This window comes from Ovis aries, chromosome 5, assembly GCF_016772045.2.
Source record: "Ovis aries strain OAR_USU_Benz2616 breed Rambouillet chromosome 5, ARS-UI_Ramb_v3.0, whole genome shotgun sequence".
Taxonomy (NCBI): domain Eukaryota; kingdom Metazoa; phylum Chordata; class Mammalia; order Artiodactyla; family Bovidae; genus Ovis; species Ovis aries.
In genome coordinates this window covers 708,715-725,802 of record NC_056058.1, presented here as the reverse complement: position 1 = coordinate 725,802, position 17,088 = coordinate 708,715, and the positions used below count along the sequence as shown (strand labels likewise).

Here is a 17,088-nt window from a genome sequence, read left to right as displayed (position 1 = left end):
TCAGCCCTGGGATTTCCTTGGAAGGAATGATGCTGAAGCTGAAACTCCAGTACTTTGGCCACCTCATGTGAAGAGTTGACTCACTGGAAAAGACTCTGATGCTGGGAGGGATTGGGGGCAGGAGGAGAAGGGGTCAACAGAGGATAAGATGGCTGGATGGCATCACGGACTTGATGGACATGAGTCTGAGTGAACTCCGGGAGTCGGTGATGGACAGGGAGGCCTGGCGTGCTGCGATTCATGGGGTCGCAGAGTTGGACACGACTGAGCGACTGAACTGAACTAGTATTCTTGTCTAGAAAATCCCATGGACAGAGGAGCCTGGCGGACTATAGTCCAAGGGGTCACAAAGAGTCAGACACTACTCAGCTACTAAAAAACAACAACAAACAAAAGAAAGTCATAAACAAAATGGACATCAACCAGGTTTCAGAAGACAATTCACAAATTGAGAAGTGTAAGAATTCTTCAGGCAACCACATTACCAACACACGGAAGGCGGAGTCCCTGACTCAACTCCCATCACTAGCAGGTGCTGGTTCCTCACCTCGGCTCCCAGCAGTGGGATCCGCTGCCCGTCACACCGCCTGTCACTCGGCTTCTGCAGGTCTGCCTCCGCCTCCCTCTGCCAGGCGAGGAGCTCTTCAAAAGGAGGGAGGGCCTGTCTTCCCTCTCATACGACATTACGAAATGCCAACCAATGATCCACTGAGAAAGCTCCTAGGAGGATACACTCCGCGCTTACAGACCCGAGTGTGGTGAGTGGATGCCTCAAGGTTAGGAAGCGGCATGGCCTTTACTAAAGGCAACTGCCTCAGGTCTACACCCTCCCCACTTACCATGCTGCTTCGATGAATGCTTGTCAAATGAATTGCTCTAACTGAAAAGCTCTATTTCTTCAAGACTGGAGACTCCTGTAGGATCCCCTCCAGGATACTGGAATAAAATCTACCCACTCTAGGAATAAACATTGGGCAGGAGGAACATTCCTATCTGTTTAGAGCCTGGAGTAAGAAATGCTTTAAAAGTGTTTTCCCTACCTCTAGTATTCTAAATATAAACAACCCAGGTACTGCAAATACAGTATTAAATCTGATTATCTTTTCTAAATAAAAAAATTAGCTCTAACTATAGCTTTCTGGGGCTTCCCAGATGGCACTAGTGGTAAAGACCCTGCCTGCCAATGCAGGGGACGGAAGAGGCACGGATGGATTTGATCCCTGGGTTGGAAGGTCCCCTGGAGGGCACGGCAACCCACTCCAGTATTCTTGCCTGGAGAATCCCATAGACAGAGGAGCCTGGCGGGCTACAGTCCAAGGGAGCAGGACACTAAGAGCCGGACACAACTGAAACGACTTAGCACAGCACAGCTTTCCACCACAGCTTTACGCAGTTCTAACATTTTAAAATGGGAAACAACAGTGGAGAGCATATAATGTGCGACTTGGGGAGATGTCAGCTACTATTTACTTACTATTTACTGACTTCTCCCAACAAACATTTCCTGACAGCCTCCTGTGCACCAAACACGAGGGATGTATATTTGAGTGTCTGTGTGTCAGCCGCTCAGTCACGTCCGGCTCTTTGCCACCCCGTGGACTGCAGCCCACCAGGCTCCTCTGTCCACGGAATTCTCCATTCAAGAATCCTGGAGTGGGTTGTCATTCCTTTCCACAGGGGATGTTCCCGTCCCAGGGATCAAACCCAGGTCTCCAGCATTGCAGGCAGATTCTTTACTCTCTCAGCCACCAAGGAAACCACGGAATACTAATCAGACAATCCTTTCCCTCCAAACCACCAACGCATAATTATCATACCACACAGGAAGTGTCCTGGGGGCATGCACTGTCTGCAGGGCGGAAGTCCAGCAGAGTGGTGGGCAGAGGGAGAGAGCAAGTGGAATGTGTGAGTGAGAGGCAGATGTAGAGGAAGGCTTCCTGGAGGCGGCAAGACCTGCATGCAAGTAACAACCTAGTTGCGACAAAGCAGGTACTTTCACACATACTGGTGAGCATAAATTAGTATGAATTACATAAAGTCGTAAAACACTATTTGGAAGTAAAATAGGTAATATCTAAGGGAAAATCTGCATGACTCCTGACCTGGCAACTACAATTCTACATAAATGCACCAGACAAATATACATGTACAAGGACGCAAAGAGCACTGCTTGTAACAGGCAAAAAACTAGAAATAATCTAAAAAGCCCCCTTGGAATGACTGAAGAATCATGGCATAAAAGCATAATAAAGCCATTAAAAACAATGCAGGGACTTTAGGCACTGATATGGAGAGATGTTTAAGATACATCAGGAAATAAAACAAGGCAAAGAAGAGCACAGACAGTAAATGCCAACGTACAGGAGAATACACAGACAAGACGCTAGCAAGTGCAGAGAAGCAGTGGAAAACGAGACTTTCACTCCTGACATCACAACTTTTTTTTTCTTTTACCTATGCACATATTTCACATTTTAAAAACTAAACACTTTTAAATAAAAAGCTGAAGAATGGTCACTCTGACCCCTTTACAGAGAATGGATTTGAGGCAGATGAGACTGGAGACAGGAAGGCAAGTGGGCCAGGCTCAGTACACAGTTATATACACTCTCCTAACAGCTTGTGAGATCCAGGTACTATCCTCACCCTGCAAATGAGCAAACGACTTGGAGACAGGAAGTAACTTGCCCGGATTCTCAGCTGGAGAGTAGCATAGCCTGGATTTGAATGGAGGTGTATTTGACTACAATATCCATGTTCTTCCCAATATACTACTGGAATATCTCTAATTTTATTTAGAGAGTAAAGTGATTGTCAAAGGGCTAGTTAGGACCAGGACAAAATAACACAGACCTTCTTCACATCTTATCTTGTTGGCTTCAACCCACCTAGACACGTTTGTTCTGATGATGAAGATAATGCAGTGATCCACAGAATCAAACCTTTAATCACACTAATGCTTCAGAATACCCAGGGCATGCAATATTTAAGTGAACTGACTGCTGTGACTAAAAGCAGATTGTCACAATCACCTTCTTTGTTTCAATGCTTGCTGCCAGAAGTTTTCATCAAATTGTTCTTTTTCCCTACTTTATTCTTATTAAAAATAGTATTCGTGTGTGTGTGTGTGTGTGTGTGTGTGTGTGTGTTAGTCACTCAGTCGTGTCCAACTCTTTGAGACCCCAAAGACTGTAGCCCACCAGGCTCCTCTGTCCATGGAATTCTCCAGGCAAGAATACTGGAGTGGGCATCCATTCCCTTCTCCAGGGATCTCAGCACAACTTTATCTTCCCTGAAAAACCAAAAACCTCACAGCATCTCAGGGCCACTCTTTTGAACATCAGTTCTTAACTTATGGCATATACTATGACACAGAATAACAGCTAGTAGTTGGTTATCACGTCACTCAGCTGGATCCTAAGGATCTAGCAAGAATTCCCCCCACTGGCCCCTTGCAGTCATCAGTCTCCCCACGTCCTGCCCTGATACTCAGTGTTGTGAGTAAAGGCCTCACTGTGCCCGAGACACACCAACAGCCAAAGTGCTCTCCAGCCTCCATTCCTGACACCTCAGATCTATGGTATACACACCATCTTAGAAATATCTGTGCACATGAAAACCTTTACACGAATGCTCAAGAAGCTGTATCTGTAATAGTTCAAAACTGGAAGAACTCCAGATGTCTTTCAGTGGGTGAATGGTTAAACAAATTGCTGTACATCCATCCATACAACCAACTACCACCTGGCACTCAAAATGATTGAATTACTGATATTCAATAACAATTTGGGTAGGTCATAGGGCATTATGAAATTTTAATGATAAAAGCCAATTTCAGTGTTCATCACAGCACTGTTTATAATAGCCAGGACATGGAAACAACCTAGATGTCCATCAGCAGATGAATGGATAAGAAAGCTGTGGTACATATACACAATGGAGTATTACTCAGCCGTAAAAAAGAATTCATTTGAATCAGTTCTGATGAGATGGATGAAACTGGAGCCGATTATACAGAGTGAAGTAAGCCAGAAAGAAAAACACCAATACAGTATACTAACACATATATAGGGAATTTAGGAAGATGGCAATGACGACCCTGTATGCAAGACAGGGAAAGAGACACAGATGTGTATAACGGACTTTTGGACTCAGAGGGAGAGGGAGAGGGTGGGATGATTTGGGAGAATGGCATTCTAACACGTGTACTATCATGTAAGAATTGAATCGCCAGTCTATGTCTGATGCAGGATGCAGCATGCTTGGGGCTGGTGCATGGGGATGACCCAGAGAGATGTTATGGGGAGGGAGGTGGGAGGGGGTTCATGTTTGGGAACGCATGTAAGAATTAAAGATTTTAAAATTAAAAAAAAAAAAAAAGATTTTAAAATTAAAAAAAAATAAAAAAAAAATTAAAAAAAAAAGAAGATAAACACTTCAAAAAAAAAAAAAGCCAATTTCAAAAGGTCCATAATCCATGTATACAATATCCCTAAAATGAAAAATTACAGAGATACAGAAGAGATTCGTGGTCACCAGGGATTATGGATGGTGGGGGAGAAGGGGGGGCAATGTGGTTATAAAGGGGTAGTACAGGGGAGGATCTTTGGGATGATGAAATAGATCTGTATCTTGAGGACAATGACGGTGGTTATATGAACCTCCATATGTGAATAAAATGACATAGAACTATACAAACGCTGTACCGGTACTAACTGCCTGGTTCTGGTATTGCACTATAGCTATATAAATACACAACCATTGGGGGCAACCAGGTGAAGGGGGCACGGGGCCTCTCTGTACTATTTGTGCAACTTCTTAGGATTTGTAATTATTTCAAAACAAGAATTAAAGAGACTTGTTGAAAGGGATTTGTGATTATACTACTCTTATGTTTGAGTTCCTTCAGTAGCAACTGATTGTGTTAAGGGTAAACTTCGAATCCCGAGCACAGCAGAGGAGTCCTGTAGGGCCTCTGGCTCACTCTCAGGCATTCTCAAGCCCCCCGGGAGCAGCAGGCTCCAGCTCCTGCACACCTTCAGGTTCCTTTGCCTGAGCTGTCCTGTCTGCCTGAAATGACTTCCCTCCCGCTTCTGTGTTCCTGGCCAACCTCCCTCCTTCCAAGTCCAGGGCAAGCTTTTCTGCAGGTCTTCCTCAGCAGGCCTTCCTTTCCAGCTGTGCCAGGCACGCCCCCTTTTCTGAGCATCACCATCTGCATTCATTTGCCTTGCAAGTCTATCTCCACTTCTACTCTGTGAGCTCCTCTATTTCTTAGCCCTCTACTAACTACACAGTGGGTGCCCAGGAAATACTTGTTAAAGGAAAACTAAATGGGACCGTAAGTGCAAGGCAGCTCTGCAGTCAGACGGCAGTGGGTCTGCCACGTATGTGGGTGAGTGAACTTGGGCAAGCACTTACCCTCATCTGTAGAAGGGGGATAACTGCAGAATCAACCTCAGAGGACAGCTAGCACAGTGCTCAGCACAGGCCAGAGGATCCGCCTTAGCCGACCTTAGAACAGATCTTACCACACCCATTCTGCTTGTTCCAAACAAATATCTGCATTCTGAAAACGGGGACTCAACCCTGGTGAGTGCAAAGCCTGATGACACAGTTAATGCTGGTGAACACCCCCAAGAAAGACACGACAGGAGGCAATGCACAGCATTTACTTTCCATTCTAGGGCCTGACAGGTAGACGGTATGTCATGAGATTTGTAGACGGCATCCACTTCATAACATATAATAGTAGCTATGTTTCTGAGAGTTAAGAGTTAGAAAAACAGATTTGATTCCAGAATCAGACCTAGGGGATTCACTACCTGGTTTGCATCCTTAAGCCTAGATATTCTGAAATCAAACTAGTAGCAGCATCAATTTAGATACACAATATTCAAATAGTGTAACAAATTAAATTATTTACAATTCTGTAGAAATATATGTGTATGTATAAGCATATATATTTTAAGGAAAAGGAGTTGTTTTAAAGGCGATCATTATTATTCTCTCAGAATCATTGTAGGGAGTGGAGCTACGCTTTTTAAACAAATTGTTCTAAATAAAATTATGTTTTTAAACCAAATCCCCAGGTTTTTCGTATGCTGGCCTATGGAAAGACAGACTAACAGGTGGTTTTCACACTGTTCATTCTCCTAATGCCAAATAATTCAGGTATGGAAATACTTTAAATAACAACCTTAAAACAGGCCAGAATCTATTTAACATAAAGATAGTTAACATTAACACCTCGCTTTTGAGAAAGTGAAAGTGTTAGTTGCTCAGTTGTTTCCAGGTTCCTGTGTCCTTGGGATTTTCCGGGCAGGAATACTGGAGTGGGCTGCCATTCCCTTCTCCAGGGGTTCTTCTTGACCCAGGGACTGAACCGGGATCTCCTGCACTGTAGGCAGATTCTTTACAGTCTGAGCCACAAGGGAGGGGAAAAAACCCACCTCATTTGTAATTCATACATCCTTAGAATCTATTTTTATTACTCCTGAAATGTTTTAGAGTATGTAGTCTTTGCTTAAGAAAGGTTCTTAGGTAAAATTAGCTAGGAGAAAGAGGGAGTAGAATATTTTATAAAATCCAAAAACAAAAAAATGAACCCAAAAACCGAATGAAATTAATTTTCTTTAAAGAAATTAGTTTTCTTTAAAGAAAATCAAATTTGCTGAATTCCACTTTCAAGTGTCTAGTAAATTTCCTTAGCTCTAAGAATTCCTATGCTAAAATTGAGACTACTATTGCTGATTATTTTTATATCTATTAATTTACACCCCAACATTTTCCAAAGAGGATTTGAGGCACCAGTTAAAAATATTTAACTGGCAATCCAAAGGCCAATATAAAACCTGAAAGACCCACAGTACTTTATAAAAAATGAATTCTTGCTGTGCAAAAGATACACAAACTTGTCCCCCCAAATAATATGGCCTTTTAATGAATCAAACGGTCCAGGTACTGAGCATCAACAGTAGCTAACATCATAGTGTGAGCCAATCAAAACTACTTGCCTCTAGAGGAAGCGCACATCCCACCTAAGAAGGCTCCATGGATCCAACCAAACCTTGTCTAAATCCAACTACGAACTTCCAAGAAATACAGAGAAACACAAGAAACTACACTGCAGAGGTACAATCAGTAAGATCCCAATAACAGAAATATTATCGCTTCAACAAATAAACTACAAGGAAAAGAAAAACAGAAATAAAGAGGGATCTACAGATCAAAAGACTTTTAAAAGACATTATCAACCAATCGCAATATATGGTCCTTATCTGGATCTGTATTCCAAGGAAGAAACTATTAAAGGAACTATAAAATTTATGAGACACCTGGAAATCTGAGTGCTGGCTGGCTATTTGATATCACAGAATGACTAATTACTGCTTTTCCAAGTTTGAAAGAATTCTTATTTTTTAAAAATTTTCAGACGTAAACTGAAAAAGTTATGGGTGAAATGACATGATAGTTAGGATTTGCTTGAAAACAATAGCACAGTGTGTGCTGGAGGGTGTGTGAGAGCTGTAGGCACGAGGGCAGGGGTGAACCAGGTTGGCCAGCGGTTAGTGATAGTTGAAGCTAGATACCACTGTTTACTTTCCTACATGTTTGAAATCTCGTAATAAACAGTTACAACGAAGACTGTTGTTGAAACCAGTTCATACAATCACAAAGGGGCAAATACAAATTTAGTAATTCTTAAGGAAAATCATGTAAAAATGTCACCTTCTTAACCAAGTATAACTAGATTAGAGACAGCTGTGCAGGCACGTGTGTTAGTCACTTCGGTCGTGTCCGACTCTTTGCGATCCTATGGACTGAAGCCTGCCAGGCTCCTCTGCCCGTGAGATTCTTCAGGCAAGAATACTGGAGTGAGCTGCCATGCCCTCCTACTGCCAAATCAACAATGTTAAGGAAAAAATGTGGTTTTGTTTTACCTCATATATCATGAAATAAATTGGTTTGCTCACTATTAATTGCTTCATATGGCACTTTTCTCTATCCAGAAAATTAAGACATTTTATTTTAAATAGACAAATTGAGGTGTACCTTCTAACATTTATTTAGGAAGGCCAAATAAACACATTTTAATCTGTCAACAAATTATTTAAAGTGGCATCCTGAAAAGTTAAGTTCTCAGGAGTGGATTCTCCTCAAGAAACTCAGGAAAAGAACGCTCTTCAGCGACAGACTATGCCAAAATAGGATTGTTTTTAACCCTGTAGGATCCTCTTGAAGGGGAAAAAAAGGGATAAATGAAGGGAAACGATATCTAGATTGGATTTTATTCTTCCAGAACAAACTAAGAGCCAAAGAGAATACTCAGAGCTAAGGGACTCAGGAAAGAATGCTGATCTGCGGGAGACCTGGGTTCAAATTTCACTTTCCAGCTGCTTGCTACAAAACAGACTGCCGAAACCCTGGGAGCCTCTGCTTCCTCCTGTGTAGAAAGTGGAGGCTAGCAGGCTTCCTAGCTGCTATCGCAGGGCTCCAGTGCCAAAAGAGAGTTCCTGGACAAACAGGGCCGAGCTGCCCTAGTCGTGGGCTACCCTTCTAGCTCACTGCAACTCTTCCCTCCTAAACAACCTGCCTTGAAGTCCGGAGTCCGACAATCCTGAAATAAAACTGAATGAGGTCTGCATTTTGCTTGGCTCACAGCACTGAAAACATTTTAAAATAAGCTACTGCCAACAATTGAACATGAAGAGAGTGCAGATACAAATCTCAAGTTCTGGCTTCTTTCTAAAAATTGCTGGGTAAGTGGTGTCTGGTTCTCCAGGGTCTCCACTACTCTAATCTCTCACACCTGGCCCCACAGGCTGGTTTTTGACCCCAACATTGGGCTGAATATTGGAGAAGGGGATGACAGAGGACGAGATGGTTGGATGGCATCACCGACTTGATGAACATGAGTTCAAGCAAGCCCTGGGAGTTGGTGATGGACAAGGAAGCCTGGTGTGCTGCAGTCCATGGGGTCCCAAACAGCGACATGATTGAGCGAGTGAACTCAACTGATTGGGCTGAAGTTCTTCCTTCACCCTGCCCTTCCCCACGTCTTGTCTTCCCCTAGACCTGACAAGTTTCTCATCACCATTCAAGCCAACTCCAGCACCAGCCAAGCACCACCGCCTCCTCCAAGTTTCCACAGCACAGCCCTGCTATACAGCAAGCTGTCCGAGCACTGTCTGCATGTCTCCTTTCTCTACTGGGCTCTTGGGCTCTCTGGAGGAAGGGACCCTGTTGCTACTGCCTTTGTGTCCCCAGGGCCGAGCAGAAAGCTGACCTGGATAATGTAGAATTCAGTCAATATGTCCTGAATGCGAGGAAGGAAGTTAGAGCGAAAACATTATAAAAATGTCAGATTTTATATTACAGCTTGTTCTGATAGTTACCAAATAAAAGGGTCAAGGACATTAAAATGTTCCACAAAACTAAAGCAACCTATCATCTGCATGTAAGTTTCACAAGTTAGTCAGAAGTCACTAAACAGAGAAAGCAGAGGCAACAGGCTGGCAGGGTCATTCATTCACTCACTTACTCACTTAACTGATATTACTGAATACTTACTGTGTGCTTTCTAAGCACTGGGGATAAAGCAGTGGACAAATCAGACAACTACCTGTTTTCAGAAAGCTATAATCCTAATGGGAGAGACAGAAAATAAACAGGCGAATCAACAGAATAGTTTCAAACCAGATACTGGGAAGAAAATTAATGTAATGAGACAGAAAGACTAAAGGAGGAGAAAGAGAGGTCAAGGAAAGGATTCTGTAAATTGGAACATGTGAGAAGGACCAGAAGGAGTCAGCTGTGCAAAGATCCGGGAGGCAACTCCAATCACTGGATACAAGTGCAAAGGTCCTGAGGTAAACAGGGCTGAATGTTCAAGGCCAGTAAGATGGGTAGGTTAGGAGACCACTGCTCCGGGTTGGGGGACTTGTTGGGGGTGAGCTGGTCAGGGCCCGCTCAGGCACTGCTGGGCACTGAGTATGCAATGACAAGGCACTTGGGGAGCATGAGGATGGGGGACTCTGGGCGGACTCTGCTACACTCAAGCCAGCAAGGAGCAGTATCCCGCTCATTTTCCACAAGTGTGCACCGGGCGGGCTCCCGCCCAGGGGCTTTCACACACATTCATAGAGCTTGACAACAATCCTGTCCAAAAGGGTAGACATTTCCCCCACTTTGCCGAGGGGAAAACAGAGGAACAGCAAGGATCAGTGCCTTCGCCAAGGTCGCAGGAATCAGATCCCAGGCTCTGAGCATCCGGGAGGAGGTATGCAGCTGGGTGCCAAACAATCGGGGCGGGGGAGGGGGCGCCCACAGACCCTACAGCAGGTCTGCCGGGGCCAGAGCAGGGAGCGAGCCCGCAGCTCTGGGGCGCGGACAGCCGGGCGTAAGGGGGTGACTGCGGCAGCCTGGAGGAAGAGGGGCTGCGGCCGGGGTCGCCAGCACCCCGCAGACCCCACAGAACCCGGTCCTCCCGCTCCGCACCCCCCTGTCCCCGCGGAGCCTGGCCTCGCGGCCTTCCCGCCGCCCCTCCCCGGCGAGGCTCGGTCCCAGAGTCCCCGCTGGGCCTAACCCGCCGGCCGGGCTCACCTCGCCTCCCCGCCGCCGCGCCAGAGGGAGAGGGCAGGCGGGCGGACTGGCGGCGCAGCGCGCTAGCTGCTCGCGGCTCCGCTGCCCCGGGCTCGCCTGGCCGCCCCGCCCCGCTCTGCTCCGCTCCGCCCCGCCGCCGCCGTCGCCGCCGCCGCAAAGGCTGTGAGGGGCGCCGGGGCGCCTAGGACCCTTCCGGTCTGGATTGCTTCTCCTCCGCTGCAGCCGCCGCCGCGGCGCCCGGTCTGACCGACCCGCGCGCCGGCCAATCAGCGCGCGGAGAGCTGGGCGGGCGCGGCCAATCGCGCGCGCGCGGGGCTGGGGCTACTGCCGGGCGGCTCCGGAGGGGAGGCGGGCCGAGCCCGGCGCTGGTTGACCAGGTCTTCGGGGAGCGGCGCTTGGCGGCCGCGCAGCTGATCGCTCCGCTTCCTTATGACGCAGGCCGGGCTCGGCGCGCCGACTGCGCTTTACCGGTGCCCGCGGCGCGGCAGCCGAGCACCGCGCTGGGAGGCGATGGAAAGGGGTACTGACGGGACCGAAAGCCGGGCCTCTGGGCTTGCAGGTGCAGACTGACAGCGGCGAGTCGGCCTGGAGGAAGGCGGAGAAGGTCCATGAGGGGAGGGCCAGGGCGAGGGGAAGCCGCGGCCTTGGCGTCCAGGACTGGGAGGCGGAGGCGGCGAGGACGTGGAGACGAGGGGAATGGACCTTGGATTCCTTTGCTCACTGTGAAGCAGTTTCAGGGTTGCTGCCAGAAGCAATGGCAACCCACTCCATCACTCTTGCCTGGAAAATCCCATGGACGGAGGAGCCTGGAAAGCTGCAGTCCATGGGGTCGCGAAGAGTCGGACTCGACTGAGCGACTTCACTTTCACTTTTCACTTTCATGCATTGGAGAAGGAAATGGCAACCCACTCCAGTGTTCTTGTCTGGAGAATCCCAGGGACGGGGGAGCCTGGTGGGCTGCCGTCTGTGGGGTCGCACAGAGTCGGACACGACTGAAGCGACTTAGCAGCAGCAGCAGCAGCAGCCAGAAGCCGAGGAGGGACATGGGAGGAGATGGCCATGTGCAGGCCTCTGGCCCTGGCAGGTCAGTGACAGAGGGGAGAAGACTGGCTGGTGAGCCTGGAGCAGAGTTCAAGCCACTTGAACAAAAATTGCCACCATCAAGGATTATGGGAAACTCAGGAGGTCTGGCTGTCAGAGCTGTGGTTTTACAAAGGAGCATTCATTCCTGGGTCTTCTCAGAAGAGAATGGCAGAGTCATACATGGAGGGAAGGGAGTGCAATGCTGAGGGCCCCTAGGACCTGTGATTTGTTGGCAGTGACCTTCTTCAGAGGTGTCTCCCCCAGCTAGCCTCTGGATCTGGTTCCAGCAGGTCTGAAGGTGTGAAATGATGGGAGAGTTGTCAGACCAGTGTTTCTATTAGCAAAGCTAGAAGTGAGGCACGAAGGCTGGACCCATTGGGGAAAATCTCAGAGGTCAGTGGATGGGGTGAGGGGACTTTGGGGACTGGGAAACTTGTGAACTGTAAAGGAGGAACAGTCCTCATAGGGTGGCCAGGGTAAGGGCCAAACTGGAGGGAAGGAGCAGGACTCTGCAAATGGGGAAGCTAAGGGGCACAGAGCAGGTGGCACGGAGGCTGGCAAGCCTGTGACCCAGGGCCAGGGTGGGAGTACCAGGACCTCAGAAGAGGAGTAGTGTAGAGGAAGGGAACCAGGTACATGGTTCCCCTTAGGCCACCCTGATCTTGGCTACTAGAGTGAGTTTTCTAAAACTAAGTATGGCCCATCCTTGTTTGAAATTGTAGTTGCTGAGTGTTGCCTGCACTGATAAGGGCCCACCTGATAGCCTTCTGCCCACACCCAACCATACTGCTACCTGCTCCGGATGCACAACAGAAAATAGGGAGCAAAAATTGCCACCATCAAGGATTATGGGAAGCTAATGAGGTCTGGCGGTTTACAAAGAAGCATTCCTAGGTGCCTCTCAGATTAGGAAGGAGCACCCATTCTCAGATACACTGCAGTCCTGACTTTGCAGCAATCACCCCATGCAAAGTGAGTTCCAAAAATCACTGTACACATATTCACCCCATCAGAGGAGAGAATGTCATGTAGAGTTTTCTGAAAGGATTCTGTTTTCTGGCTTATGACGTACGGTGAACATTTATGGACACCGCTGAAGTGACAGGATAAGGATCAGGGAGCTGGTCTATGCTTGGAAGAGTGTACAGAATTCCAGTGGAGGCTAACAAGTGAGAAGATCCTGCCACAAGTGTGTTGAGAACTGTAGGGATGGGGGATAGGGGAACATATGGGCATGACTGACAGCTGATCTAGCCTGCCAGGTGGGGAAAAGCAGTTGAGGAAGGCCTCCTGGACCAGAGGAAGCCCCAGCTGAGGATGGAAAGCCAGCAGGAATGTGCTGGGCCAGTGCTTTAGGCATACAGAGCATTCAGACCCAGTGGTTCTGAAGTGAAGACCTGCACGCCGTGTTCAGGGAACCACACATCACCTATTCATGTTGGAGATGGAGAAGGGATACTGGAAAGTTTTGAGGACTTTTAGGTGGGTGGACTGGCACAGGTGACTGGAGGCCCATAGGCTGGCTTCAGCTCACAGAATGCCTTGTTTAACCCTGAGAGTTTTCCTATGTTTCTATGTTTTTTAGTTACCAACATTTAAAAATTGGGAGCTTTCACCTTGAAAACTCTCGAATTGTTGGTTTCACTGTCTGCCAGAGTCAAAGCTCTGGCAACATGAGGCTCATATTCCCATAGTTTCAGCTGGGACTGAGTGGCAGCTGCCCCATTAGGTGAGACCCCCTAGTTCACCACAGTCTTAACTCCCTATTACCCACACCTGCCTGCAACCTCACTCACCCCTTACCTCCTGGGCCTTGGGGCATCACAGGGTGGAGACCTGGCTATGGAGGTAATGGGCAGCTGTTGTGGAGTATTAAAGGAAGTGAGCAATGTGATGGGATGTTTGTTTTGAAAGATCATTAAGGCACATGAAGTTTCAGGGATGAGGGACTTAAGATTACGAGACCAATTAAAGAGCTATTGCTACAGCCCTTGTAAGAGAAGATGACAGCTGGCCTGGGGCTGAGGCAGCAGGTGTCAAGAGGAAGGAACTGATTTTAAAACTGTTTCAAAACTTTAAGAAAATGCAAATTAATTTACAGCCCACTATCAGTACACACCCCGCTACACACCCCAATAGGATGGCTGTATTAGAAAAGACAATAGCGAGTGTTGGCAATGATGTGGAACTCTCATACATTGCTGGTGGAAAAGCAAACTGGTTTATCCACTTTGGAAAACAATTTGATAGTTTCTGATAACATTAAACATATACCTGTCATATCGCCCAGCAATCCCATCACTGGATATATACCCAAGAGAAATAAAAGCATGTTCACATAAAAAATGTTCATAGCAGCTTTATTCAAAACAGTCAAAAACTAGGAACAACCCATGTGTCCATAATTCAGTGAATGGAAAGGGACTGTGGAATATCCGTGCAGTAGGATATTGCCTGACAGCTGGCCTGATGGCAAGTGCACAGCAAGATAAAGTACTAAAAACAGTAAGTGAGAGAAACCAAACATAAGACCACATATGATTCCATATATATGACGACCTGGGAAAAGCAAAGTCATATTAGTGGTTGCCAGAGGTCAAGGTAGAGGGTGGGGGGAGATAGTCACCAGGAGCCGCAAGTGAATTTTTTGGGATGATCAGTTCACCTCAGTTCAGTCGCTCAGTCATGTCTAACTCTTTGCGACCCCGTGGACTGCGGCACACCAGGTGCTGTCCATCACCAACTCCCAGAGCCTGCTAAAACTCATGTCCATCGAGTCAGTGATGCCATCCAACCATCTCATCCTCTGTCATCTCCTTCTCCTCCTGCCCTCAGTCTTTCCCAGCATCAGGGTCTTTTCCAGTGTGTCAGTTCTTTGCATCAGGTGGCCGAAGTATTGGAGCTTCAGCCTCAGCATCAGTCCTTCCAATGAATATTCAGGACTGATTTCCTTTAGGATGGACTGGTTTGATCTTGCAATCCACGGGACTCTCAAGAGTCTTCTTCAACACCAAGTTCAAAAGCATCAATTCTCCCACAGTCAGCTTTCTTTTGGGGTATTTCTGTTGGGTGTACTCTATTTGTATCTTAATTATGGTGGCCCTCATGACTATGACATGGGTTCAATCCCTGATCGAGAAGATCCCCTGGAGAAGGGAATGGCAACTCACTCAGTAGTCTTGCCTGGAGAATCCCACGGACAGAGGAGCCTCATGGGCTACAGTCCATGGGGTTGCACAGAGTCGGACGTGACTGAAGCGACGTAGCACACAGGCGTATGACTGTATATGTATCAAAACTCAGAACTGTACACCTCGGAAAAGATGACTTAATGTGTGTAAATTATACAAAGCAAACAATGTAAAGGAAAAAAAAAACTTTAAGAGGTGGAACTGTTGGGTCTTGGAGATAGGCTGTAGGGGTGAGAGAGGAGTAGTCAGAGAGGAAACCTGGCTTGGTTTTTGACTGGGGACTCCTGCCCTTGGCCTGCTCATGAAGAGGCCCTTCAGAATCTGTTTCTGGCTGCCCTTCCCTGCCCTGGATGCTGCAGACACTGCCCACTTCCCCGTCCCACGTGGGCCTCTTCGCCTGGGTTCCGGTCAGGCTCTCCACTTCAGTTATGGTCCTTTGGGCAAGGGATTAGCTTATCTGAGCCTTGGTTCCATGTGGAGTGGGCTTTCAGCCTCTCCCCACATGGCCTGCTCTCCCTCCCCTCCCCTCAGCCCTCCTCTGTCTTCTCCCCAGCCCTTACCAGGACCAGAGATGTGCCAGAGGGTTCAAGTCAGTACTGTCTCAGTTGTGTTATAGAAAGCCACACTGCATTTAAACCAATGGGAACAATGCGGGGAGTTTCCTGCACTATAGCACCTGAGGGATTGCAGGGGTAAAGCTGGTCTCAGTACTGCAGGCTTGAGAGCCAGGGTGAGGCCTTGGCAGCTAGAGGAAGGCTTTCTATCCCATCCCATTCCTCTGTGTCTGCTTCCTTCTTCCCATGTCACCTTCTGCTCTCCCACCACCCAAGGGGGATGGCCGTCTGTCTCAAATCAAGTTTGAAAGCCCCCGTAGGAGGACTGTGATAGCTTGCCCTTCAGGGCTCCCACCCCTGTGCTGGTCAGCCAGTCTCATATGAGGACTTGGAAAGAGAAAGGGTAGAAAACAGTTGGGAAAGGCAGAAGTCTGGATTTTACTCTCCAGTGATAAGAAACAGGTGTCTGCGCTGGGGGCATAGCTGAAAGTATGGGAGCTGCATGAGAATGGGGAACCCATGGCCCCATGACTGAATGCAGTGATCCTCAGCCCTCCTCTTCAGGTGTTTCCCAGAGTACCAGTTGCTGGACCCTTGCTCAAAGGCAAAGGACTAGAAAACTTTTCTGCAAGTCTGACCAACCCTGAAGCCTAAAGGAAAGGCCTGACCCTCCATCTGCCCACAAGTCCCCTACTACATTGACCAGCGGTGAATCTCGGCATCAAAATAAGTGCCACTGTGTGCCCAGGACTGTTCAGCCTACCTTGATTCTGACCAAATAGTCCAAGGTCACATGGCAAAGAAAACTTAGATCAAACAGAAAAACAGGCTACATAGAGAAGGAAATTCCAACAGAAAAATAAATAAATCTTTGCAGGCTTCAGAGGATATGAAAAAATATTGCATCCTTTAAACAAGCTGCTAAGTCGCTTCAGTTGTGTCTGACTCTGTGCGACCCCATAGACAGCAGCCCACCAGGCTCTCCCATCCCTGGGATTCTCCAGGCAAGAACACTGGAATGGGTTGCCATTTCCTTCTCCAATGCATAAAAGTGAAAAGTGAAAGTGAAGTCGCTCAGTCGTGTCTGACTGTTAGTGACCCCACGGACTGCAGCCTTCCAGGCTCCTCCGTCCATAGGATTTTCCAGGCAAGAGTACTGGAGTGGGGTGCCATCGCCTTCTCTGTGCCTTGAAACAAGAACCACCATTAAAAACAATTCAGCACACAAACTATGTCTTGTGCCCTCAGCTGAGCTGGCCTAGAAGTGATGGCATCCTAGGAGGAGCACACCCAGAGCCTAGGTCTTGTTTCTAATGCCATTCTCAAATAAAGGAAACCAGGGGTCCTTAGAGCAACGGCTGATTCTAGGGCAGGGGCTGGGAGTATCCAAGATGAGCCTAGAGCAGGCTGTAGGCAAGAAAGGAAGTGCTTCCGAAGCACATCCACAAACAAGGGGGCGTGTCACGGGAGCCAACTGAAGGAGCTCCCAGTAGCCATCGCTGGAAAATTTGAACAACCAAATAAAAGTAACCTAATTCTAGGTTGTAACTCAAAGTATAAAAGTAAATATCCATGAGTTTCATAGTAATAGAAATAGATGATTTAACAACAAAAAAGTAGGGAAGAACAGACATATCTGTACTGAATTCCAAATAATT

General features: G+C 47.4%; 1 protein-coding gene across 9 annotated transcripts in view; it reads right to left on the bottom strand.

Moving 5' to 3' along the window:
• The window catches only part of MAPK9 (mitogen-activated protein kinase 9), a 69,951-nt gene extending 59,105 nt beyond the window's left edge, over positions 1-10,846 (bottom strand). For all 9 annotated transcript variants that reach the window (XM_060415342.1, XM_060415341.1, XM_060415340.1 and 6 more), the window contains exon 1: positions 10,603-10,846. The gene's annotated coding sequence lies outside the window, so the exon portion shown is untranslated. The remainder of the gene's footprint in view (positions 1-10,602) is intronic.
• Between the last annotated feature and the right edge of the window lie 6,242 nt (positions 10,847-17,088).